At 40.0% G+C, this 27,322-nt stretch overlaps 1 protein-coding gene across 1 annotated transcript in view; it reads right to left on the bottom strand.

Annotated features, from left to right (window-relative positions):
• CPEB1 (cytoplasmic polyadenylation element binding protein 1) overlaps positions 1-27,322 on the bottom strand; it is a 387,216-nt gene that overhangs the window by 217,947 nt on the left and 141,947 nt on the right. The gene's annotated exons all lie outside the window — the stretch shown is intronic.

Genomic DNA, 27,322 nt, shown 5'->3' on the forward strand with positions numbered 1-27,322 from the left:
GTAAAATAGTCCAAATGGTCTCCATCTTGAAGGATGGGACTCTTAGGGAAATTTCAGACCAATTCTAGATCTCAAGATCCTAAACAAATTCCTATTTTTTGGGAACTATAAACAGATTGGAGTAGAACCCCTGCCCCTGTTCTGCTTTCGGAACAGGGCAGATCACTCCTATGATAAAAATGTCTTCTACACAGCGTAAGAACGCCTCTCTTTTGTCTGGTTTACAGACAATTGAGAAAGATGGAATCTCCCCCTTGGAGGAGAATCTTTGAAATCTAGAAGGTATCCCTGGGTTACGATTTCTACAGCCAAGGCGTCCTGAACGTCTCTTGCCCAGGCCTGAGCAAAGAGTGAGAGTCTGCCCCCTACTAGATCCGGGTCCCGGATTGGGGGCTACCCCTTCATGCTGTCTTGGTGGCAGCAGGATTCTTGGCCTGTTTACCCTTGTTCCAAGCCTGGTTAGGTCTCCAGACTGGCCTGGATTGAGCAAAGTTCCCCTCTTGCTTTGCAGCAGAGGAAGAGGAAGCGGGACCACCTTTGAAGTTTCGAAAGGAACGAAAATTATTTTGCTTGGTCCTCGTCTTATTTGGCTTATCCTGAGGGAGGGCATGACCTTTCCCTCCAGTGATCTCTGAAATGATCTTTCAATTCAGGCACGAAGAGGGTCTTACCTTTGAAAGGGATGGTCAACAGCTTAGATTTTTATGAAACATCAGCAGACCAGGACTTAAGCCATAACACTCTACGCGCTAGAATGGCAAAACCTGAATTCTTTGCCGCTAATTTAGCCAGATGAAAAGCGGCATCTGTAACGAAAGAATTAGCTAGCTTAAAGTGAAGGTAAAGTTAACCATGTCATTGTGTAGTTTTGCTTGTTAACCTTAATTCATAATTTTTTTTAAATTAAGTATAAACAGATTTATATCGTTAATGTTATACTTACATTTTGGCTATCCATAAAATAAACCCGTTTTTTTTTTTTTCTTCCATGTCACGTTTTTTCATCATCCAATTGAAATTCTGGCCGATAGGCGGCCAGAGATCTAAGTCATCCGCCTCCTGTATCCTCTGCGCATGCATTTAGGATCCCTGAGATCTACGTCCTCCTCCTGTATCCTCTGCGCATGCGTTTAGGATCTTTAAGTTATACTTGTAGGAAAGCCGCGCGCCCGTTTCGAGCATGCGCATTGCATAACGTTTTGTAATATTGTATAAGACTGCCGCAAGTGCTTTGCAAGTGGATTACCGCATGTGCAAAATTCACTTTAATACTAAAATAAAGCTTATAATGTATTTTTTCTCATCCCTGCCTCTATAGTTATACAACGCTATGCGCATGCGTTGTTCCTTGTGTGCTCATGAACACGCTTTGGAGATACCTATAGAGCGTGTGGGACCACTCTATACGTCATTCATAAGGAAATGGCTGATGGGAGGAGTGAAGAACGGCACAGTAGGGTGATTTTAAAGATCTTTATTATATAAAACATAATTTATGTAAGAACTTACCTGATAAATTCATTTCTTTCATATTAGCAAGAGTCCATGAGCTATTGACGTATGGGATATACATTCCTACCAGGAGGGGCAAAGTTTCCCAAACCTCAAAATGCCTATAAATACACCCCTCACCACACCCACAAATCAGTTTAACGAATAGCCAAGAAGTGGGGTGATAAGAAAAAAGTGTGAAGCATAAATATAAGGAATTGGAATAATTGTTCTTTATACAAAAAAATCATAACCACCACAAAAAAGGGTGGGCCTCATGGACTCTTGCTAATATGAAAGAAATGAATTTATCAGGTAAGTTCTTACATAAATTATGTTTTCTTTCATGTAATTAGCAAGAGTCCATGAGCTAGTGACGTATGGGATAATGACTACCCAAGATGTGGATCTTCCACGCAAGAGTCACTAGAGAGGGAGGGATAAAATAAAGACAGCCAATTCCGCTGAAAATAATCCACACCCAAAAATAAAGTTTAAATCTTATAAAGAAAAAAAACTGAAAATATAAGCAGAAGATTCAAACTGAAACAGCTGCCTGAAATACTTTTCTACCAAAGACAGCTTCAGAAGAAGAAAACACTTCAAAATGGTAGAATTTAGTAAAAGTATGCAAAGAAGACCAAGTTGCTGCTTTGCAAATCTGATCAACCGAAGCTTCATTCCTAAACGCCCAGGAAGTAGAAACTGACCTAGTAGAATGAGCTGTAATCCTTTGAGGCGGAGTTTTACCCAACTCGACATAAGCATGATGAATTAAAGATTTCAACCAAGATGCCAAAGAAATGGCAGAGGCCTTCTGACCTTTCCTAGAACCGGAAAAGATAACAAATAGACTAGAAGTCTTTCTGAAATTCTTAGTAGCTTCAACATAATATTTCAAAGCATGCAATGATTTCTCCTTAGAATTCTTAGGATTAGGACATAAAGAAGGAACCACAATTTCTCTACTAATGTTGTTAGAATTCACAACCTTAGGTAAAAATTTAAAAGAAGTTCGCAACACCGCCTTATCCTAGTGGAAAATCAGAAAAGGAGACTCACAAGAAAGAGCAGATAATTCAGAAACTCTTCTGGCAGAAGAGATGGCCAAAAGGAACAAAACTTTCCAAGAAAGTAATTTAATGTCCAATGAATGCATAGGTTCAAACGGAGGAGCTTGAAGAGCCCCCAGAACCAAATTCAAACTCCAAGGAGGAGAAATTGACTTAATGACAGGTTTTATACGAACCAAAGCTTGTACAAAACAATGAATATCAGGAAGATTAGCAATCTTTCTGTGAAAAAGAACAGAAAGAGCAGAGATTTGTCCTTTCAAGGAACTTGCAGACAAACCTTTATCCAAACCATCCTGAAGAAACTGTAAAATTCTCGGAATTCTAAAAGAATGCCAGGAAAAATGATGAGAAAGACACCAAGAAATATAAGTCTTCCAGATAATATATCTACCTAGATACGGATTTACGAGCCTGTAACATAGTATTAATCACAGAGTCAGAGAAACCTCTTTGACCAAGAATCAAGCGTTCAATCTCCACACCTTTAAATTTAAGGATTTGAGATCCTGATGGAAAAAAGGACCTTGCGACAGAAGGTCTGGTCTTAACGGAAGAGTCCACGGTTGGCAAGAGGCCATCCGGACAAGATCCGCATACCAAAACCTGTGAGGCCATGCTGGAGCTACCAGCAGAACAAACGAGCATTCCCTCAGAATCTTGGAGATTACTCTTGGAAGAAGAACTAGAGGCGGAAAGATATAGGCAGGATGATACTTCCAAGGAAGTGACAATGCATCCACTGCTTCCGCTTGAGGATCCCTGGATCTGGACAGATACCTGGGAAGTTTCTTGTTTAGATGAGAGGCCATCAGATCTATTTCTGGAAGTCCCCACATTTGAACTATCTGAAGAAATACCTCTGGGTGAAGAGACCATTCGCCCGGATGTAACGTTTGGCGACTGAGATAATCCGCTTCCCAATTGTCTGGGATATGAACCGCAGAAACTAGACAGGAGCTGGATTCCGCCCATACCAGAATTCAAGATACTTCTTTCATAGCCAGAGGACTGTGAGTCCCTCCTTGATGATTGATGTACGCCACAGTTGTGACATTGTCTGTCTGAAAACAAATGAACGATTCTCTCTTTAGAAGAGGCCATGACTGAAGAGCTCTGAAAATTGCACGGAGTTCCAAAATATTGATTGGTAATCACCTCCTGAGATTCCCAAACCCCTTGTGCTGTCAGAGACCCCCACACAGCTCCCCAACCTGTAAGACTTGCATCTGTTGAAATTACAGTCCAGGTCGGAAGAACAAAAGAAGCCCACTGAACTAAACGATGGTGATCTGTCCACCACGTCAGAGAGTGTCGTACAATCGGTTTTAAAGATATTAATTGAGATATCTTTGTGTAATCCCTGCACCACTGGTTCAGCATACAGAGCTGAAGAGGTCGCATGTGAAAACGAGCAAAGGGGATCGCGTCCGATGAAGCAGTCATAAGACCTAGAATTTCCATGCATAAAGCTACCGAAGGGAATGATTGTGACTGAAGGTTTCGACAAGCTGAAATCAATTTAAGACGTCTCTTGTCTGTCAAAGACAGAGTCATGGACACTGAATCTATCTGGAAACCTAAAAAGGTTACCCTTGTCTGAGGAATCAATTAACTTTTTGGTAAATTGATACTCCAACCATGATCTTGAAGAAACAACACAAGTCGATTCGTATGAGATTCTGCTAAATGTGAAGACTGAGCAAGTGCCAAGATATCGTCCAAATAAGGAAATACCACAATACCCTGTTCTCTGATTACAGACAGAAGGGCACCGAGAACCTTTGTAAAAATTCTTGGAGCTGTTGCTAGGCCAAACGGTAGAGCCACAAACTGGTAATGCTTGTCTAGGAAAGCGAATCTCAGAAACTGATAGTGATCTGGATGAATCGGAATATGCAGATATGCATCCTGTAAATCTATTGTAGACATATAATGCCCTTGCTGAACAAAAGGCAGGATAGTCCTTACAGTTACCATTTTGAATGTTGGTATCCTTGCATAACGATTCAATATTTTTAGATCCAGAACTGGTCTGAAGGAATTCTCCTCCTTTGGTACAATGAAGAGATTTGAATAAAACCCCAGCCCCTGTTCCAGAACTGGAACTGGCATAATTACTCCAGCCAACTCTAGATCTGAAACATTTCAGAAATGCTTGAGCCTTCGTTGGGTTTACTGTGACACAGGAAAGAAAAAATCTCTTTGCAGGAGGCCTTATCTTGAAGCCAATTCTGTACCCTTCTGAAACAATGTTCTGAATCCAAAGATTGTGAACGGAATTGATCCAAATTTCTTTGAAAAAACATAATCTGCCCCCTACCAGCTGAGCTGGAATGAGGGCCGCACCTTCATGTGGACTTAGGAGCTGGCTTTGGTTTTCTAAAAGGCTTGGATTTATTCCAGACTGGAGATGGTTTCCAAACGGATACCGCTCCTGAGGATGAAGGATCAGGCTTTTGTTCCTTGTTGTGACGAAAGGAACGAAAACGATTAGACCTAAATTTACCTTTAGATTTTTTATCCTGTGGTAAAAAAACATAATTTATGTAAGAACTTACCTGATAAATTCATTTTTCATATTAGCAAGAGTCCATGAGCTAGTGACGTATGGGATATACATTCCTACCAGGAGGGGCAAAGTTTCCCAAACCTTAAAATGCCTATAAATACACCCCTCACCACACCCACAATTCAGTTTAACGAATAGCCAAGAAGTGGGGTGATAAGAAAAAAGTGTGAAAGCATATAAAATAAGGAATTGGAATAATTGTGCTTTATACAAAAAAATCATAACCACCACAAAAAAGGGCGGGCCTCATGGACTCTTGCTAATATGAAAAATGAATTTATCAGGTAAGTTCTTACATAAATTTTGTTTTCTTTCATGTAATTAGCAAGAGTCCATGAGCTAGTGACGTATGGGATAATGACTACCCAAGATGTGGATCTTTCCACACAAGAGTCACTAGAGAGGGAGGGATAAAATAAAGACAGCCAATTCCTGCTGAAAATAATCCAAACCCAAAATAAAGTTTAATGAAAAACATAAGCAGAAGATTCAAACTGAAACCGCTGCCTGAAGTACTTTTCTACCAAAAACTGCTTCAGAAGAAGAAAATACATCAAAATGGTAGAATTTGGTAAAAGTATGCAAAGAGGACCAAGTTGCCGCTTTGCAAATCTGATCAACCGAAGCTTCATTCCTAAACGCCCAGGAAGTAGAAACTGACCTAGTAGAATGAGCTGTAATCCTCTGAGGCGGAGTTTTACCCGACTCAACATAGGCAAGATGAATTAAAGATTTCAACCAAGATGCCAAAGAAATGGCAGAAGTTTTCTGGCCTTTCTAGAACCGGAAAAGATAACAAATAAACTAGAAGTCTTTCGGAAAGACTTAGTAGCTTCAACATAATATTTCAAAGCTCTAACAATATCCAAAGAATGCAACGATTTCTCCTTAGAATTCTTAGGATTAGGACATAATGAAGGAACCACAATTTCTCTACTAATGTTGTTAGAATTCACAACCTTAGGTAAAAATTTAAAAGAAGTTCGCAACACTGCCTTATCCTGATGAAAAATCAGAAAAGGAGACTCACAAGAAAGAGCAGATAATTCAGAAACTCTTCTGGCAGAAGAGATGGCCAAAAGGAACAAAACTTTCCAAGAAAGTAATTTAATGTCCAATGAATGCATAGGTTCAAATGGAGGAGCTTGAAGAGCCCCCAGAACCAAATTCTAACTCCAAGGAGGAGAAATTGACTTAATGACAGGCTTTATACGAACCAAAGCTTGTACAAAACAATGAATATCAGGAAGAATAGCAATCTTTCTGTGAAAAAGAACAGAAAGAGCAGAGATTTGTCCTTTCAAGGAACTTGCGGACAAACCCTTATCTAAACCATCCTGAAGAAACTAATATTCTCGGTATTCTAAAAGAATGCCAAGAAAAATGATGAGAAAGACACCAAGAAATATAAGTCTTCCAGACTCTATAATATATCTCCCTGGATACAGATTTACGAGCCTGAAACATAGTATTAATCACAGAGTCAGAGAAACCTCTTTGACCAAGAATCAAGCGTTCAATCTCCATACCTTTAAATTTAAGGATTTCAGATCCTGATGGAAAAAAGGACCTTGAGACAGAAGGTCTGGTCTTAACGGAAGAGTCTACGGTTGGCAAGAGGCCATCCGGACAAGATCCGCATACCAAAACCTGTGAGGCCATGCCGGAGCTACCAGCAGAACAAACGAGCATTCCTTCAGAATCTTGGAGATTACTCTTGGAAGAAGAACTTGAGGCGGAAAGATATAGGCAGGATGATACTTCCAAGGAAGTGATAATGCATCCACTGCCTCTGCCTGAGGATCCCGGGATCTGGACAGATACCTGGGAAGTTTCTTGTTTAGATGAGAAGCCATCAGATCTATTTCTGGAAGTTCCCACATTTGAATAATCTGAAGAAATACCTCTGGGTGAAGACACCATTCGCCCGGATGCAACGTTTGGCGACTGAGATAATCCGCTTTCCAATTGTCCATACCTGGGATATGAACCGCAGAGATTAGACAGGAGCTGGATTCCGCCCAAACCAAAATTCGAGATACTTCTTTCATAGCCAGAGGACTGTGAGTCCCTCCTTGATGATTGATGTATGCCACAGTTGTGACATCGTCTATCTGAAAACAAATGAACAACTCTCTCTTCAGAAGAGGCCAAGACTGAAGAGCTCTGAAAATTGCACGGAGTTCCAAAATATTGATCGGAAATCTCACCTCCTGAGATTCCCAAACCCCTTGTGCTGTCAGAGACCCCCACACAGCTCCCCAACCTGTAAGACTTGCATCTGTTGAGATTATAGTCCAGGTCGGAAGAACAAGAAGCCCCCTGAACTAAACGATGGTGATCTGTCCACCATGTCAGAGAGTGTCGTAAAATCGGTTTAAAGATATTAATTGAGATATCTTTGAGTAATCCCTGCACCGTTGGTTCAGCATACAGAGCTGAAGAGGTCGCATGTGAAAACGAGCAAAGGAGATCGCATCTGATGCGGCAGTCCTAAGACCCAACATTTCCATGCATAAGGCTACCAAAGGGAATGATTGTGACTGAAGGTTTTGACAAGCTGATATCAATGTTAAACTTCTCTTGTCTGACAAGGACAGAGTCATAGACACTGAATCTATCTAGAAACCTAAAAAGGTTACCCTTGTCTGAGGAATCAATGAATTGATTGGTAAATTGATCCTCCAACCATGAACTTGAAGAAACAACACAAGTCGATTCGTATGAGATTCTTCGAAAATGAGAAGACTGAGCAAATACCAAGATATCGTCCAAATAAGGAAATACCAAAACCCTGTTCTCTGATTACAGAAAGAAGGGCACCGAGAACCTTTGAAAAAAATTCTTGGAACTGAGGCTAGGCCAAACGGTAGAGCCAAAAAACTGGTAATGCTTGTCTAAAAAGAGAATCTCAGACACTAAAAGTGATCTGGATGAATCAGAATATGCAGATACACATCCTGTAAATCTATTGTAGACATATAATGCCCTTGCTAAACAAAAGGCAGGATAGTCCTACAGTAACCATCTTGAATGTTGGTATCCTAACATAACGATTCAATAATGATAGATCCGGAACTGGTCTGAAGGAATTGACCTTCTTTGGTACAATGAAGAGATAAAATAAAACCCCAGCCCCTGTTCCAGAACTGGAACTGGCATAAATACTCCAGCCAACTCTAGATCTGAAACACATTTCAGAAATGCTGAGCCTTTGCTGTGTTAACTGGGACACGGGAAAGAAAAAAATCTCTTAGCAGGAGGCCTTAACTTGAAGCCAATTCTGTACCTTTCTGAAACAATGTTCTGAAACCAGAGATTGAGAACGGAATTGATCCAAATTTCTTTGAAGAAAACGTAATCTGCCCCATACCAGCTGAGCTGGAATAAGGGCCGCACCTTCATAGGTACTTAGGAGCTGGCTATAGGTTTCTATAAGGCTTGGATATATTCCAAACTGGAAATAGTTTCCAAACTGATACCGCTCCTGAGGATGAAGGATCAGGCTTTTGTTCCTTGTTGTGAGGAAAGGAACGAAAATGATTATTTACCCTGGAAAGAAAGGGAAAGCAAAGTTGACTTAGAAGACATATCAGCATTCCAAGTTTAATCCATAAAGCTTTTCTAGCTAAAATAGCTAGAGACATATACCTGACATCAACTCTAATGATATCAAAAGATGGTATCACCAATAAAATTATTAGCATGTTATAGAATAATAACAATGCTATAAAATTATGATCTGTTACTTGTTGCGCTAAAGCTTCTAACCAAAAAGTTGAAGCTGCAGCAACATCCGCTAAAAATATAGCAGGTCTAAGAAGATTACCTGAACATAAGTAAGCTTTTCTTAGAAAGGATTCAATTTTCCTATCTAAAGGATCCTTAAATGAAGTACTATCTGCCGTAGGAATAGTAGTACATTAGCAGGAGTAGAGACAGCCCCATAACCTTAGGGATTTTGTCCCAAAAAAACTCTAATCTGTCAGATGGCACAGGATATAATTGCTTAAACGTCTAGAAGGAGTAAATAAATTACCCAAATTATTCCATTCCCTGGAAATTACTTCAGAAATAGCATCAGGGAGATAAAACACTTCTGGAATAACTACAGGAGATTTAAAAACCTTATTTAAACGTTTACATTTAGTATCAAGAGGACCAGAATCCTCTATTTCTAATGCAAATAATACTTCTTTAAGTAAAGAACGAATAAATTCCATCTTGAACAAATACAAAGATTTATCAGCATCAACCTCTGAGACAGAAACCTCTGAACCAGAAGAACCATTATCAGTATCAGAATGATGATGTTCATTTAAAAATTCATCTGAAAAAAGAGAAGTTTTAAAAGACTTTTATGTATACTAGAAGGAGAAATAACAGACATAGCCTTCTTAATGGATTTAAAAAATAAAATCTCTTATGTTATCAGGAACACTCTGAAAATTAGATGTTGACGGAACAGCAACAGGTAATGTAACAGTACTAAAGGAAATTTTATCTGCATTAATAAGGTTGACATGACATGCAATACAAACAGCTGGAGAAACAGATACCAAAAGTTTATAGCAGATACACTTAGCTTGGTAGCTCCAGCACTGGGCAGTGATTTTCCTGTAGTATCTTCTGACTCAGTTGCAACGTGGAACATCTTGCAATATGTAAAAGAAAAAAACAACATATAAAGCAAAATTGATCAAATTCCTTAAATGACAGTTTCAGGAATGGGAAAAAAATGCCAGTGAACAAGCTTCTAGCAACCAGAAGCAATAAATAATGTGACTTAAATAATGTGGAGACAAAAGTGACGCCCAAATTTTTTAGCGCCAAAAATGACGCCACATCCGGAACGCCGACATTTTTTACGCAAAATAACGTCAAAAAATGACGCAACTTCCGGCGACACGTATGACGCCGGAAACAGAAAAAAAATTTTGCACCAAAAAAGTCCGCGCCAAGAATGACGCAATAAAATGAAGCATTTTCTGCCCCCGCGAGCCTAACAGCCCACAGGAAAAAAAGTCAAATTTTTTAAGGTAAGAAAAAATGATTGAAACAAATGCATTTATCCCAAATATGAAACTGACTGTCTGAAAAATAAGGAATGTTGAACATTCTGAGTCAAGGCAAATAAAAGTTTGAATACATATATTTAGAACTTTATAAAAAAGTGTCTAACCATAGCTTAGAGTGTCACAGAAAATAAGATTTACTTACCCCAGGACACTCATCTACATGTTTGTAGAAAGCCAAACCAGTACTGAAACGAGAATCAGCAGAGGTAATGGTATATATAAGAGTATATCGTCGATCTGAAAAGGGAGGTAAGAGATGAATCTCTACGACCGATAACAGAGAACCTATGAAATAGACCCCGTAGAAGGAGATCACTGCATTCAAATAGGCAATACTCTCCTCACATCCCTCTGACATTCACTGCACGCTGAGAGGAAAACCGGGCTCCAACTTGCTGCGGAGCGCATATCAACGTAGAATCTAGCACAAACTTACTTCACCACCTCCATCGGAGGCAAAGTTTGTAAAACTGAATTGTGGGTGTGGTGAGGGGTGTATTTATAGGCATTTTAAGGTTTGGGAAACTTTGCCCCTCCTGGTAGGAATGTATATCCCATACGTCACTAGCTCATGGACTCTTGCTAATTACATGAAAGAAAGTTCCTTTCCCTCCAGTAACAGTTGAGATAATAGAATCCAACTGAGAACCAAATAATTTATTACCCTGGAAAGAAAGGGAAAGTAGAGTTGATTTAGAAGACATATCAGCTTTCCAAGTTTTAAGCCATAAAGCTCTTCTAGCTAAAATAGCTAGAGACATATACCTGACATCAACTCTAATGATCTAAAAGATGGCATCACAAATAAAATTATTAGCATGTTGAAGAAGATTAATAATGCTATGAGAATTATGATCTGTTACTTGTTGCGCTAAAGCTTCTAACCAAAAAGTTGAAGCTGCAGCAACATCCGCTAAAGATATAGCAGGTCTAAGAAGATTACCTGAACACAAGTAAGCTTTTCTTAGAAAGGATTCAATTTTCCTATCTAAAGGATCCTTAAAGGAAGTACCATCTGCCGTAGGAATAGTAGTACGCTTAGCAAGAGTAGAGACAGCCCCATCACCTTAGGGATTTTGTCCCAAAACTCTAATCTGTCAGATGGCACAGGATATAATTGCTTAAAACGTTTAGAAGGAGTAAATGAATTACCCAAATTATTCCATTCCCTGGAAATTACTTCAGAAATAGGATCAGGGACAGGAAAAACTTCTGGAATAACTACAGGAGATTTAAAAACCTTATCCAAACGTTTAGATTTAGTATCAAGAGGACTAGAATCCTCTATTTCTAATGCAATAAGGACTTCTTTAAGTAAAGAACGAATAAATTCCATTTTAAATAAATATGAAGATTTATCAGCATCAACCTCTGAGACAGAATCCTCTGAACCAGAAGAACCATTATCAGAATGATGATGTTCATTTAAAAATTCATCTGAAAAATGAGAAGTTTTAAAAGACTTTTTACGTTTACTAGGAGGAATAACAGACATAGCCTTCTTAATGGATTTAGAAACAAAATCTCTTATGTTATCAGGAACACTCTGAGCATTAGATGTTGACGGAACAGCAACAGGTAATGTAACAGTACTAAAGGAAATATCTGCATTAACAAGTTTGTCATGACAATCAGTACAAACAACAGCTGGAGGAACAGATACCATAAGTTTACAGCAGATACACTTAGCTTTGGTAGATCCAGCACCAGGCAGCGATTTTCCAGAAGTATCTTCTGACTCAGTGTTAACGTGGGACATCTTGCAATATTTAATAGAAAAAACAACATATAAAGCAAAATTGATCAAATTCCTTAAATGACAGTTTCAGGAATGGGAAAAAATGCCAGTGAACAAGCTTCTAGCAACCAGAAGCAATAAATAATGAGACTTAAATAATGTGGAGACAATAGTGACGCCCATATTTTTTTAGCGCCAAAAAAGACGCCCACATTATTTGGCGCCTAAATGCTTTTGGCGCCAAAAATGACGCCACATCCAGAACGCCGACACTTTTGGCGCAAAAAAACGACAAAAATGACGCAACTTCCGGTGACACGTATGACGCCGGAAACAGAAATTTTTTTTGCGCCAAAAAAGTCTGCGCCAAGAATGACGCAATAAAGTTAAGCATTTTCAGCCCCCGCAAGCCTAACAGCCCACAGGGAAAAAAGTCAAATTTTAAGGTAAGAAAAAATTGATTTATTCATATGCATTATCCCAAATATGAAACTGACTGTCTGAAATAAGGAACGTTGAACATCCTGAGTCAAGGCAAATAAATGTTTGAATACATATATTTAGAACTTTATAAAAAAGTGCCCAACCATAGCTTAGAGAGTGTCACAGAAAATAAGACTTACTTACCCCAGGGACACTCATCTACATGTAGTAGAAAGCCAAACCAGTACTGAAACGAGAATCAGTAAAGGTAATGGTATATATAAGAGTATATCGTCGATCTGAAAAGGGAGGTAAGAGATGAATCTCTACGACCAATAACAGAGAACCTATGAAATAGACCCCGTAGAAGGAGATCATTGAATTCAAATAGGCAATACTCTCCTCACATCCCTCTGACATTCACTGCACGCTGAGAGGAAAACCGGGCTCCAACCTGCTGCGGAGCGCATATCAACGTAGAATCTAGCACAAACTTACTTCACCACCTCCATAGGAGGCAAAGTTTGTAAAACTGATTTGTGGGTGTGGTGAGGGGTGTATTTATAGGCATTTTGAGGTTTGGGAAACTTTGCCCCTCCTGGTAGGAATGTATATCCCATACGTCACTAGCTCATGGACTCTTGCTAATTACATGAAAGAAATATACTTTTTCAGAAAAGAAGTTATCGATTATAATGTTTTAACTGAATAAATTGATGGTGTATAAGGATAGTTGAAACTTTACCTTCACTTGAAGAGCCTTAATTCTATCCAGAATATCATCTAATGGGGTCTATGCCTGAAGAGCCTCAAACCAAAAAGGCAGCTGCAGTGGTTACAGGAACAATACACGCTATAGGCTGGAGAAGAAAACCCTGATGAACAAAAATTTTCTTTAAAGGACCAGTCAACACTGTACATTTGTATAATAAACAAATGCATGATAAGAAGACAATGCAATAGCACTTAGTCTGAACTTCAAATGAGTAGTAGATTTTTGTTAAATAAATTGCAAAGTTATGTCTATTTCCACTCCCCCTGTACCATGTGACAGCCATCAGCCAATCACAAATGCATATACGTATATGCTGTGAATTCTTGCACATGCTCAGTAGGAGTTGGTGACTCAAAAAGTGTAAATATAAAAAGACTGCACATTTTGTTAATGGAAGTAAATTGGAAAGTTGTTTAAAATTGCATGTTCTATCTGAATCATGAAGTTTAATTTTGACTTGAGTGTCCCTTTAAGAGAGCCTCTAATTTTTTATCCATAGGATCTTTGAAAGCACAACAGTTCTCAATAGGTATAGTTGCACGCTTAGCCAGAGTAGAAATATCTCCCTCCACCTTAGGGTCCGTCCGCCATGAGTCCCTCATGGTGTCAGAAATGTGAAACATTTTCTTAAAAACAGGAGGGGGAGTGAACAGAATACCTGGTTTAATCCACTCCTTAGTAACAATGTCCGAAATCCTCTTAGGGACCGGAAAAACATCAGTGTAAATAGGAACCTCTAAATATTTGTCCATTTCACACAATTTCTCTGGAACTACAATATGGTCACAACCATCCAGAGTCGCTAAAACCTCCCTGAATAATAAGCGGAGGTGTTCCAGCTTAAAATTTAAATGCCATATCTGAATCTGAGGGAAAATTTTTCCTGAATCCAAACTCTCCCTCAGATAGCAAATCCCTCATCCCTACCTCTGAACATTGGGAATGTCGGCTACGGCTACTAAAGCGTCAGAAGGATCAATATTTGTTCTTAACTCAGAGCTACTGCGCTTCCCTTGCAACCCTGGCAGTTTAGATAAAACCTCTGTGAGGGTAGTATTCATAACTGAGGCCATATCTTGCAAGGTGAAAGAATTAGACGCACTAGTACTTAGCGTCCCTTGTGCAGGCGTTACTGGTTGTGACACTTGGGGAGAACTAGATGGCAAAACCTGATTTCCTTCTGTGAGAATCATCCAGTGCCAAACTCAAAATATGCTATATGCAATTTATAGACATATCAGTACAAGTGGCACAAATTCTAAAAGGTGGTTCCACAATGGCTTCGAAACAAATTGAACAATGAGTATCCTCAATGTCAGACATGTTGAACAGGCTAGTAATGAGACAAACAAGCTTGGAAAACACTTTAATGAAAACACAATTTTCAGAGAAAAAAAAAAAAAAGGCATAAACTGCAAAACTGCTTAAAATTACCCCAAATTTTCTGAAATTTTTACAGTATACTCACTAAGCTTTAGTAAGATTGCACCACAGGTATTAAAGCAATTAACCCCCAAATGTGAAAACCAGATTGACTAGTGTCCAAAAACCTGTATAACTCCTGTCAGCACCTCACCACAGCTCTGCTGTGGTGCCTACCTGCCCTTAAAGGAACACTAAACCCAATTTTTTTCTTTCATGATTCAGATAGAGCATGAGATTTTAAGCAACTTTCTAATTGACTCCTATTATCAATGTTTCTTTGTTCTCTTGCTATCTTGATTTGAAAAAGCAATACTGTAAGCTTTAGAGCCAGCCCATTTTTTGTTCAGCATCTGGGTAGCACTTGCTGATTTGTGGCTAAATGTAGCAAACCAATTAGCAAGCGCTACCCAGGTGCTGAACTAAAAATGGACCGGCTCCTAACCTTTCATTACTGATTTTTCAAATCAAGAGAACATGAGAACAAAGAAAAATTGATACTAGGAGTAAATTAGAAAGTTGCTTAAAATGGCATGCTCTATCTGAATCATGAAAGAAAAAAATTGGGGTTAGTGTCCCTTTAAGGATCGATAATGTGGGGATAAAGCTTCGATTAGGCTCTAGAAGTGCACCAGGACCCTTCGGTGTTGTATCTTGCTGTTTGTCTATGAAAACCAACTGCGACACTGAGGCGTGAAAATAGGCCTCGCCCATCTCACTCGATGTTGCTGGGGCCTACACAAAAATCTACTTAACTATTTTTAAGCCATGTGGGTTATAAAAACCCCAAACAAGCCAAGTGTACCGTCAAAAAACATAATTTATGTAAGAACTTACCTGATAAATTCATTTCTTTCATATTAGCAAGAGTCCATGAGCTAGTGACGTATGGGATATACATTCCTACCAGGAGGGGCAAAGTTTCCCAAACCTCAAAATGCCTATAAATACACCCCTCACCACACCCACAATTCAGTTTAACGAATAGCCAAGAAGTGGGGTGATAAAAAAGTGCGAAAGCATATAAAATAAGGAATTGGAATAATTGTGCTTTATACAAAATCATAACCACCACAAAAAAGGGCGGGCCTCATGGACTCTTGCTAATATGAAAGAAATGAATTTATCAGGTAAGTTCTTACATAAATTATGTTTTCTTTCATGTAATTAGCAAGAGTCCATGAGCTAGTGACGTATGGGATAATGACTACCCAAGATGTGGATCTTTCCACACAAGAGTCACTAGAGAGGGAGGGATAAAATAAAGACAGCCAATTCCTGCTGAAAATAATCCACACCCAAAATAAAGTTTAACGAAAAACATAAGCAGAAGATTCAAACTGAAACCGCTGCCTGAAGTACTTTTCTACCAAAAACTGCTTCAGAAGAAGAAAATACATCAAAATGGTAGAATTTAGTAAAAGTATGCAAAGAGGACCAAGTTGCTGCTTTGCAGATCTGGTCAACCGAAGCTTCATTCCTAAACGCCCAGGAAGTAGAAACTGACCTAGTAGAATGAGCTGTAATTCTCTGAGGCGGAGTTTTACCCGACTCAACATAGGCAAGATGAATTAAAGGGACACTGTACCCAATTTTTTTCTTTTGTAATTCAGAAAGAGCATGCAATTTTAAGCAACTTTCTAATTTACTCCTATTATCAATTTTTCTTCGTTCTCTTGCTATCATTATTTGAAAAAGAAGGCATCTAAGCTTTTTTTGATTCAGTACTCTGGACAGCACTTTTTTTATTGGTGGATGAATTTATCCACCAATCAGCAAGGACAACCCAGGTTGTTCACCAAAAATGGGCCGGCATCTAAACTTACATTCTTGCATTTCAAATAAAGATACCAAGAGAATGAAGAAAATTTGATAATAAGAGTAAATTAGAAAGTTGCTTAAAATTTCATGCTCAATCTGAATCACGAAAGAAAAATTTTGGGTACAGTGTCCCTTTAAAGATTTCAACCAAGATGCCAAAGAAATGGCAGAAGCTTTATGGCCTTTTCTAGAACCGGAAAAGATAACAAATAGACTAGAAGTCTTACGAAAAGATTTCGTAGCTTCAACATAATATTTCAAAGCTCTAACAACATCCAAAGAATGCAACGATTTCTCCTTAGAATTCTTAGGATTAGGACATAATGAACGAACCACAATTTCTCTACTAATGTTGTTGGAATTCACAACTTTAGGTAAAAATTCAAAAGAAGTTCGCAACACCGCCTTATCCTGATGAAAAATCAGAAAAGGAGACTCACAAGAAAGAGCAGATAATTCAGAAACTCTTCTGGCAGAAGAGATGGCCAAAAGGAACAAAACTTTCCAAGAAAGTAATTTAATGTCCAATGAATGCATAGGTTCAAACGGAGGAGCTTGAAGAGCTCCCAGAACCAAATTCAAACTCCAAGGAGGAGAAATTGACTTAATGACAGGTTTTATACGAACCAAAGCTTGTACAAAACAATGAATATCAGGAAGAATAGCAATCTTTCTGTGAAAAAGAACAGAAAGAGCAGAGATTTGTCCTTTCAAGGAACTTGCGGACAAACCTTTATCTAAACCATCCTGAAGGAACTGTAAAATTCTCGGTATTCTAAAAGAATGCCAGGAAAAATGATGAGAAAGACACCAAGAAATATAAGTCTTCCAGACTCTATAATATATCTCTCGAGATACAGATTTACGAGCCTGTAACATAGTATTAATCACAGAGTCAGAGAAACCTCTTTGACCAAGAATCAAGCGTTCAATCTCCATACCTTTAAATTTAAGGATTTCAGATCCTGATGGAAAAAAGGACCTTGTGACAGAAGGTCTGGTCTTAACGGAAGAGTCCACGGTTGGCAAGAGGCCATCCGGACAAGATCCGCATACCAAAACCTGTGAGGCCATGCCAGAGCTACCAGCAGAACAAACGAGCATTCCTTCAGAATCTTGGAGATTACTCTTGGAAGAAGAACTAGAGGCGGAAAGATATAGGCAGGATGATACTTCCAAGGAAGTGATAATGCATCCACTGCCTCCGCCTGAGGATCCCGGGATCTGGACAGATACCTGGGAAGTTTCTTGTTTAGATGGGACGCCATCAGATCTATTTCTGGAAGTTCCCACATTTGAACAATCTGAAGAAATACCTCTGGGTGAAGAGACCATTCGCCCGGATGCAACGTTTGGCGACTGAGATAATCCGCTTCCCAATTGTCTACACCTGGGATATGAACCGCAGAGATTAGACAGGAGCTGGATTCCGCCCAAACCAAAATTCGAGATACTTCTTTCATAGCCAGAGGACTGTGAGTCCCTCCTTGATGATTGATGTATGCCACAGTTGTGACATTGTCTGTCTGAAAACAAATGAACGATTCTCTCTTCAGAAGAGGCCAAGACTGAAGAGCTCTGAAAATTGCACGGAGTTCCAAAATATTGATCGGTAATCTCACCTCCTGAGATTCCCAAACTCCTTGTGCCGTCAGAGATCCCCACACAGCTCCCCAACCTGTGAGACTTGCATCTGTTGAAATTACAGTCCAGGTCGGAAGCACAAAAGAAGCCCCCTGAATTAAACGATGGTGATCTGTCCACCATGTTAGAGTGTCGAACAATCGGTTTTAAAGATATTAATTGAGATATCTTCGTGTAATCCTTGCACCATTGCTTCAGCATACAGAGCTGAAGAGGTCGCATGTGAAAACGAGCAAAGGGGATCGCGTCCGATGCAGCAGTCATAAGACCTAGAATTTCCATGCATAAGGCTACCGAAGGGAATGATTGTGACTGAAGGTTTCGACAAGCTGTAATCAACTTTAGACGTCTCTTGTCTGTTAAAGACAGAGTCATGGACACTGAATCCATCTGGAAACCCAGAAAGGTTACCCTTGTCTGAGGAATCAAAGAACTTTTTGGTAAATTGATCCTCCAACCATGATCTTGAAGAAACAACACAAGTCGATTCGTATGAGATTCTGCTAAATGTAAAGACTGAGCAAGTACCAAGATATCGTCCAAAAAAGGAAATACCACAATACCCTGTTCTCTGATTACAGACAGCAGGGCACCGAGAACCTTTGTAAAAATTCTTGGAGCTGTAGCTAGGCCAAACGGCAGAGCCACAAACTGGTAATGCTTGTCCAGAAACGAGAATCTCAGGAACTGATAATGATCTGGATGAATCGGAATATGCAGATATGCATCCTGTAAATCTATTGTGGACATATAATTCCCTTGCTGAACAAAAGGTAAGATAGTCCTTACAGTTACCATCTTGAACGTTGGTATCCTTACATAATGATTCAATATTTTTAGATCCAGAACTGGTCTGAAAGAATTCTCCTTCTTTGGTACAATGAAGAGATTTGAATAAAACCCCATCCCCTGTTCCGGAACTGGAACTGGCATAATTACTCCAGTCAACTCTAGATCTGAAACACATTTCAGAAATGCTTGAGCTTTTACTGGATTTACTGGGACACGGGAAAGAAAAAATCTCTTTGCAGGAGGTCTCAACTTGAAACCAATTCTGTACCCTTCTGAAACAATGCTCTGAATCCAAAGATTGTGAACAGAATTGATCCAAATTTCCTTGAAAAAACGTAACCTGCCCCCTACCAGCTGAGCTGGAATGAGGGCCGCACCTTCATGTGGACTTAGAAGCAGGCTTTGCCTTTCTAGCTGGCTTGGATTTATTCCAGACTGGAGATGGTCTCCAAACTGAAACTGCTCCTGAGGATGAAGGATCAGGCTTTTGTTCTTTGTTGAAACGAAAGGAACGAAAACGATTATTAGCCCTGTTTTTACCTTTAGATTTTTTATCCTGTGGTAAAAAAGTTCCTTTCCCACCAGTAACAGTTGAAATAATGGAATCCAACTGAGAACCAAATAATTTGTTACCCTGGAAAGAAATGGAAAGTAAAGTTGATTTAGAAGCCATATCAGCATTCCAAGTTTTAAGCCATAAAGCTCTTCTAGCTAAAATAGCTAGAGACATAAACCTGACATCAACTCTGATACTATCAAAAATGGCATCACAGATAAAATTATTAGCATGCTGAAGAAGAATAATAATATCATGAGAATCACGATGTGTTACTTGTTGCGCTAAAGTTTCCAACCAAAAAGTTGAAGCTGCAGCAACATCAGCCAAAGATATAGCAGGTCTAAGAAGATTACCTGAACACAGATAAGCTTTTCTTAGAAAGGACTCAATTTTCCTATCTAGAGGATCCTTAAACGAAGTACCATCTGACGTAGGAATAGTAGTACGTTTAGCAAGGGTAGAAATAGCCCCATCAACTTTAGGGATCTTGTCCCAAAATTCTAATCTGTCAGACGGCACAGGATATAATTGCTTAAAACGTTTAGAAGGAGTAAATGAATTACCCAAATTATCCCATTCTTTGGAAATTACTGCAGAAATAGCATTAGGAACAGGAAAAACTTCTGGAATAACCACAGGAGCTTTAAATACCTTATCTAAACGTTTAGAATTAGTATCAAGAGGACCAGAATCCTCTATTTCTAAAGCAATTAGTACTTCTTTAAGTAAAGAACGAATAAATTCCATTTTAAATAAATATGAAGATTTATCAGCATCAACCTCTGAGACAGAATCCTCTGAACCAGAGGAAGAATCAGAATGATGATGTTCAGTTAAAAATTCATCTGTAGGGAGAGAAGTTTTAAAAGATTTTTTACGTTTACTAGAAGGAGAAATAACAGACTTAGCCTTCTTTATGGATTCTGAAACAAAATCTCTTATATTATCAGGAACATTCTGCACCTTAGATGTTGAAGGAACTGCAACAGGCAATGGTACTTTACTAAAGGAAATATTATCTGCTTTAACAAGTTTGTCATGACAATCAATACAAACAACAGCTGGAGGAATAGCTACCAAAAGTTTACAGCAGATACACTTAGCTTTGGTAGATTCAGCACTTGACAGCGATTTTCCTGTAGTATCTTCTGACTCAGATGCAACGTGAGACATCTTGCAATATGTAAGAGAAAAAACATATATATAAAGCAAAATTGATCAAATTCCTTAAATGACAGTTTCAGGAATGGGAAAAAATGCCAAAGAACAAGCTTCTAGCAACCAGAAGCAATAAAAAAATGAGACTTAAATAATGTGGAGACAAAAGTGACGCCCATATTTTTTCGCGCCAAATAAGACGCCCACATTATTTGGCGCCTAAATGCTTTTTGGCGCCAAAAATGACGCCACATCCGGAACGCCGACATTTTTGGCGCAAAATAACGTCAAAAAATTACGCAACTTCCGGCGACACGTATGACGCCGGAAACGGAAATAGAATTTTTGCGCCAAAAAAGTCCGCACCAAGAATAACGCAATAAAATGAAGCATTTTCAGCCCCCGCGAGCCTAACAGCCCACAGGGAAAAAGTCAAATTTTAAGGTAAGAAAAATGTTAAATTAAAATGCATTATCCCAAATATGAAACTGACTGTCTGAAAATAAGGAAAGTTGAACATTCTGAGTCAAGGCAAATAAATGTTTGAATACATATATTTAGAACTTTATAAACAAAGTGCCCAACCATAGCTAGGAGTGTCACAGAAAATAAGACTTACTTACCCCAGGACACTCATCTACATATAGCAGATAGCCAAACCAGTACTGAAACGAGAATCAGCAGAGGTAATGGTATATATAAGAGTATATCGTCGATCTGAAAAGGGAGGTAAGAGATGAATCTCTACGACCGATAACAGAGAACCTATGAAATAGACCCCGTAGAAGGAGATCACTGCATTCAAATAGGCAATACTCTCCTCACATCCCTCTGACATTCACTGCACGCTGAGAGGAAAACCGGGCTCCAACTTGCTGCGGAGCGCATATCAACGTAGAATCTAGCACAAACTTACTTCACCACCTCCATCGGAGGCAAAGTTTGTAAAACTGAATTGTGGGTGTGGTGAGGGGTGTATTTATAGGCATTTTGAGGTTTGGGAAACTTTGCCCCTCCTGGTAGGAATGTATATCCCATACGTCACTAGCTCATGGACTCTTGCTAATTACATGAAAGAAACAGTTGTCCCTTAGGAAATATAAACAGTACTCCCAGAACACACAAACGTTTGTCTAATATATCATACAAACTGAGTGCCCATAAGTTTAGCCCTTTATGCAAGCTAGTAATGCCCCTTATATAACTAGGATTACTGCTTACCCTTCCCCTAATGGGGATACTGTCAGCCTTTCTGAATTATCACAGTCTTTCCAGAAAAAATGACTGAACATCCCTCATTGCTGTATAGCAAGAAACCGTTCCGCACACTGACGTTTTCCTGTACTCCTCAGCTTCTGTGGAAACAGCAGTGGACCTTAGTTACAAATGCTAAGATCATCCTCCAGGCAGAATTCTTCATCTATCTCCTGCCTGAGAGTAAATAGTACACACCGGTACCATTTAAAAATAAACTCTTGCTTGAAGAAAAATAAAAACTAATACTTTATCACCTCTTTCACTTTACCCTTTCTGCTTAGAGCCGGCAAAGAGAATGACTGGGGGGTGGAGTTAAGGGGGGAGCTATATAGACAGCTCTGCTGTGAGTGCTTTTTGCCACTTCCTGTTGGGAAAGATAATATCACACTAGTAAGGATGAAACCGTGGACTCGGTACATCTTGCAAAAGAAAAACAAATTTATCAGGCAAGCATAAATTTCCTTTTACAAGATACGATGAGTCCACGGATTTCATCATTACTTATGGGATACAATACCAAACTATAGGACACGTATGACAGGGAGGGAAAAGACAGGGAACCTAGACTGAAGGCTCCACTGATTGAAGAACTTTCCTCCCAAAAACAACCTCAGACAAGGCAAAAGTATCAAATTTGGAAAATTTGGAAAAAGTGTGAAGAGAAGACCAAGTTGCAGCTTTGCAAATCTGTTCAACAGAAGCATCATTTTTTAATGCCCTTGAGGAAGCCACTGCCCTAGTGGAGTGAGCTGTAATTTGTTCAGGAGGCTGCTGGACAGCAGTCTCATATGCAAAAAGTATGATACTCTTCAGCCAAAAAGAAAGAGGTAGCTGTAGCTTTCTGACCCCTACGCTTCCCGGAAAACACAACAAACAGGGAAGAAGATTGACTAAAATCCTTAGTTGCCTGTAAGTAAAACTTCAAGGCACGGACCACATCCAAATGATGTAACAGTCGCTCCTTCTTAGAAGGATTAGGACACAACAACAATCTCCTGATTATCATTCTTAGTTGAAACAACCTTAGGAAGAAAACCAGGTTTGGTACGTAACACTACCTTATCCGAATGAAAAATAAGATAAGGAGAATCACATTGTAATACTGAAAGCTCAGAAACTCTGTAAGGTGTTGGTTTCAGAAGGGGAGTGTCAGGTCAGGCCGAAGCCGCAGGCCCACTATACCACCTGAAGCAGATGTAGATTATCTAATAAGAATATCCTTAGAACAGACTGACCATGCAGCAATGATCAAAAAACAAAATTTATGCTTACCTGATAAATTTCTCTTGCGATGTATCGAGTCCACGGATTCATCCAATACTTGTGGGATATTCTCTTTCCCAACAGGAAGTGGCAAAGAGCACCCACAGCAGAGCTGTCTATATAGCTCCTCCCTTAGCTCCACCCCCTAGTCATTTGACCGAAGGCTAGGAAGAAAAAGGAGAAACTATAGGGTGCAGAGGTAAATAAAAATATACTACCCGTCTTAGACAGGGCGGGCCATGGACTCGATACATCTCAAGAGAAAGAAATTTATCAGGTAAGCAAAAATTCTGTTTTCTCTTGCAAGTCCACGGATTCATCCAATACTTGTGGGATACCAATACCAAAGCTTTAAAACACTGATGAAGGGAGGGACAAGACGGGTACCTAAACGGAAGGCACCACTGCTTGTAGAACCTTTCTCCCAAAAATAGCCTCCGAAGAAGCAAAAGTATCAAATTTGGAAAATTTGGAAAAGTATGAAGCAAAGACCAAGTCGCCGCCTTACAAATCTGTTCAACAGAAGCCTCATTTTTAAAAGCCCATGTGGAAGCCACTGCTCTAGTAGAATGAGCAGTAATCCTTTCAGGAGGCTGCTGGCCAGCAGTCTCAAGCCAAACGGATGATGCTTTTCAGCCAAAAAGAAAGGTAGCCGTAGCATTTTGACATCTCCGCTTACCAGAATAGACGACAAACAACGAAGATGTTTGACGAAAATCTTTGGTTGCTTGTAAGTAGAGCTTTAAAGCACGAACCACATCAAGATTTTTCAACAGACGTTCCTTCTTGGAAGGATTAGGACACAGAAGGAACAACAATTTCCTGATTGATATTCCTATTAGAAACAACCTTAGGAAGGAATCCAGGTTTGGTACGCAAAACCACCTTGTCTGCATGGAAAACAAGATAATGTTAGTCACACTGTAAAGCAGATAACTCAGAAACTCTTCGAGCCGAAGAGATAGTTACTAAAAACAGAACTTTCCAAGATGAAAGCTTAATATCTATGGAATGCATAGGTTCAAACGGAACCCCTTGAAGAACTTTAAGAACTAAGTTTAAGCTCCATGGCGGAGCAACAGGTTTGAATACAGGCTTGATTCTGACTAAAGCCTGACTAAACGCCTGAACGTCTGGGACATCTGCCAGACATTTGTGTAAAAGAATAGACAAAGCAGATATCTGTCCTTTTAAGGAGCTAGCTGATAATCCATTCTCCAATCCTTCTTGGAAAAAAGACAATATTCTAGGAATCCTAATCTTACCCTGAATCAGGGTATCAATGACCGACTCAGAGAAACCACGCTTAGATAGAATTAAGCGTTCAATCTCCAAGCAGTCAGACGCAGAGAAATTAAATTTGAATGCTTGAATGGACCCTGGATTAGAAGGTCCTGCCTCATCGGCAGAGTCCACGGTAGAACAGATGACATGTCCACCACATCTGCATACCAAGTCCTGCGTGGCGACGCAGGTGCTATCAAAATCACCGAAGCTCTCTCCTGCTCTATTGTGGCAACCAGACGTGGAAGGAGAGGAAACGGTGGAAATACATAGGCCAGGTTGAAGAACCAGGGCACTGCTAGAGCATCTATCAGTACTGCCTGGGGATCCCGGGACCTGGACCGTAACATGGAAGCTTAGCGTTCTGACGGGACGCCATCAGATCCAATTCTGGTGTGCCCCATAGCCGAGTAAGCTGGGCAAATACTTCCGGATTGAGCTCCCACTCCCCCGGATGGAAAGTCTGGCGACTTAGGAAATCTGCCTCTTAGTTCTCTACCACTGGGAAATGGATTGCTGAAAGAAGGCAGGAGTGATTCTCCACTCATCGAATTATTTTGGTCACCTCCATCATCGCTAGAGAACTTAGTGTTCCTCCTTAATGATTGATATAAGCTACAGTCGTGATGTTGTAAGACTGAAATCTGATGAATTTGGCCGCAGCTAGCCGAGGCCACGCCTGAAGCGCATTGAATATCGCTCTCAGTTCTAGAAAACTCTCCTCCCGAGACCATAAGCCCTGTGCTTTCAGGGAGTTCCAGGCTGGCATCTTTCGTTACTATGAGCCACTCTGGTCTGCGGAAACACATTCCCTTAGACAGGTGGTCCTGAGACAACCATCAGAGAAGAGAATCTCTGGTCTCCTGATCCAGATGTATTTGAGGAGATAAATCTGCATAATCCCCATTCCACTGTTTGAGCATGCATAGTTGCAGTGGTCTGAGGTGTAGGCGGGCAAAAGCAACTATGTCCATTGCCGCTACCATAAGTCCAATTACCTCCATACACAGCCACTGATAACCGAGGAATGGAATGAAGATCTCGGCAGATGGTTATGAGTTGATTTCCTGACCGTCAGAAATATTTTCATTTCTACCGAGTCTATCAGAGTCCCTAGGAAGGAAACTCTTGTAAGAGGGAAGAGAGAACTCTATTATGTTCAACTTACACCCATGAGATCTAAGAAAAGCCAACACGATGTCCGTGTGAGACTTGGCTAGCTGGAAAGTCGACGCTTGAATTAAGATGTCTAGATAAGGCGCCACTGCTATACCCCGCGGTCTTAGAACCGCCAAAAGGGACCCTAGCACCTTTGTGAAAATTCTGGGAGCCCTGGCCAACCCGAAGGGAAGGGCCACAAACTGGTAATGCCTGTCCAGAAAGGAAAATCTGAGGAATTGATGATCTCTGAATATGGATGTGCAGATACGCATCGTTTGATCCAGGAAGGTCAATATGACTACCGTGGAATTAGAGGCAGAATAGTCTGAATAGTCTCCATCTTGAATGATGGTACTCTGTGGTTCCCAAAAAAGAGGGAACTTTCAGACCAATCTTGGATCTGAAAATTCTAAACAAATTCCTCAAACAGGTTTGAGTAAAACCCTAGCCCTTGTTCCGCTTTTGGAACTGGGCGGATCACTCCCATGGTCTATCCGGTCACGGATAGGGGGCTACCCCTTCATGCTGTCTTAGAGGCAGCTGCAGGCTTCTTGGCCTGTTTACCCTTGTTCCAAGCCTGGTTAGGTCTCCAGACTGACTTGGATTGGGCAAAATTCCACTCTTGTTTTGCAGTAGGGGAAGGTGAATTGGGACCACCCTTGAAGTTCCGTAAGGAACGAAAATTATTTTGTTTGGTCCTCATTTTGTTTTATCCTGAGGGAGGGCATGGCCTTTCCCTCCAGTGATGTATGAAATAATCTTTCAGTTCAGGCCCGAATAGGGTCTTACCTTTGAAAGGGATGTTCAAAAGTTTAGATTTTGATGACACATCCGCAGACCAGGACTTAAGCCATAACGCCCTGCGCGCTAAAATGGCAAAACCTGAATTCTTTGCCGCTAATTTAGCCAGTTGAAAAGCGGCATCTGTAATAAAAGAATTAGCCAGCTTAAGGGCCTTAATTCTATCCATAATATCCTCTAATGGGGTCTCCATCTGAAGAGCCTCTTCTAGAGCCTCGAACCAGAAAGCAGCTGCAGTAGTTATAGGAACAATGCACACAATAGGTTGGAGAAAACCTTGATTAACAATAATTTTCTTTAGGAGTCCCTCAAATTTTTTATCCATAGGATTTTAAAAGCACAACTGTCTTCGATAGGTATAGTTGTACGCTTGGCGAGAGTAGAAATAGCTCCCTCCACCTTAGGAACTGTCTGCCACGAGTCCCGCATGGTGTCGGATATGGGAAACATTTTCTTAAAAACAGGAGGGGGAGCGAACGGTATACCTGGTCTATCCCACTCCTTAGTAACAATATTCACAATCCTCTTAGGGACTGGAAAAACAGTGTAAACAGGAAATTCTAAGTATTTGTCCATTTTACACAATATCTCTGCGACCACTATAGGGTCACAATCATCCAGAGTCACTAATACCTCCCTGAGCAACAAGCGGAGGTGTTCAAGCTTAAATTTAAAGGCCGTCATATCAGCATCTGTCTGCGGGAGCGTCTTCCCTGAATCAGAAATCTCTCACTCCGATATCAAATCCCTTACCCCTACTTCAGAACATTATAAGGGTATATCGGATACGGCTACTAAAGAGTCAGAAGGCTCAGCAGTTGTTAACCCAGAGCTGTCACTTTCCCAGGCAGTTTAGATAAAATCTCTGGGAGGGTTGTATTCATATCTGTGGCCATGTCTTGTAAAGTAAACAAAGTCGACGCACTAGAGGGTACTTGGCGTCATTTGTGCGAGCGTTACTAGTTGTGACACTTGGGAAGAGCAAGATGGCTTAACCTCATTTCCTTCTG

Source organism: Bombina bombina, chromosome 6 (assembly GCF_027579735.1).
Source record: "Bombina bombina isolate aBomBom1 chromosome 6, aBomBom1.pri, whole genome shotgun sequence".
Taxonomy (NCBI): Eukaryota; Metazoa; Chordata; class Amphibia; order Anura; family Bombinatoridae; genus Bombina; species Bombina bombina.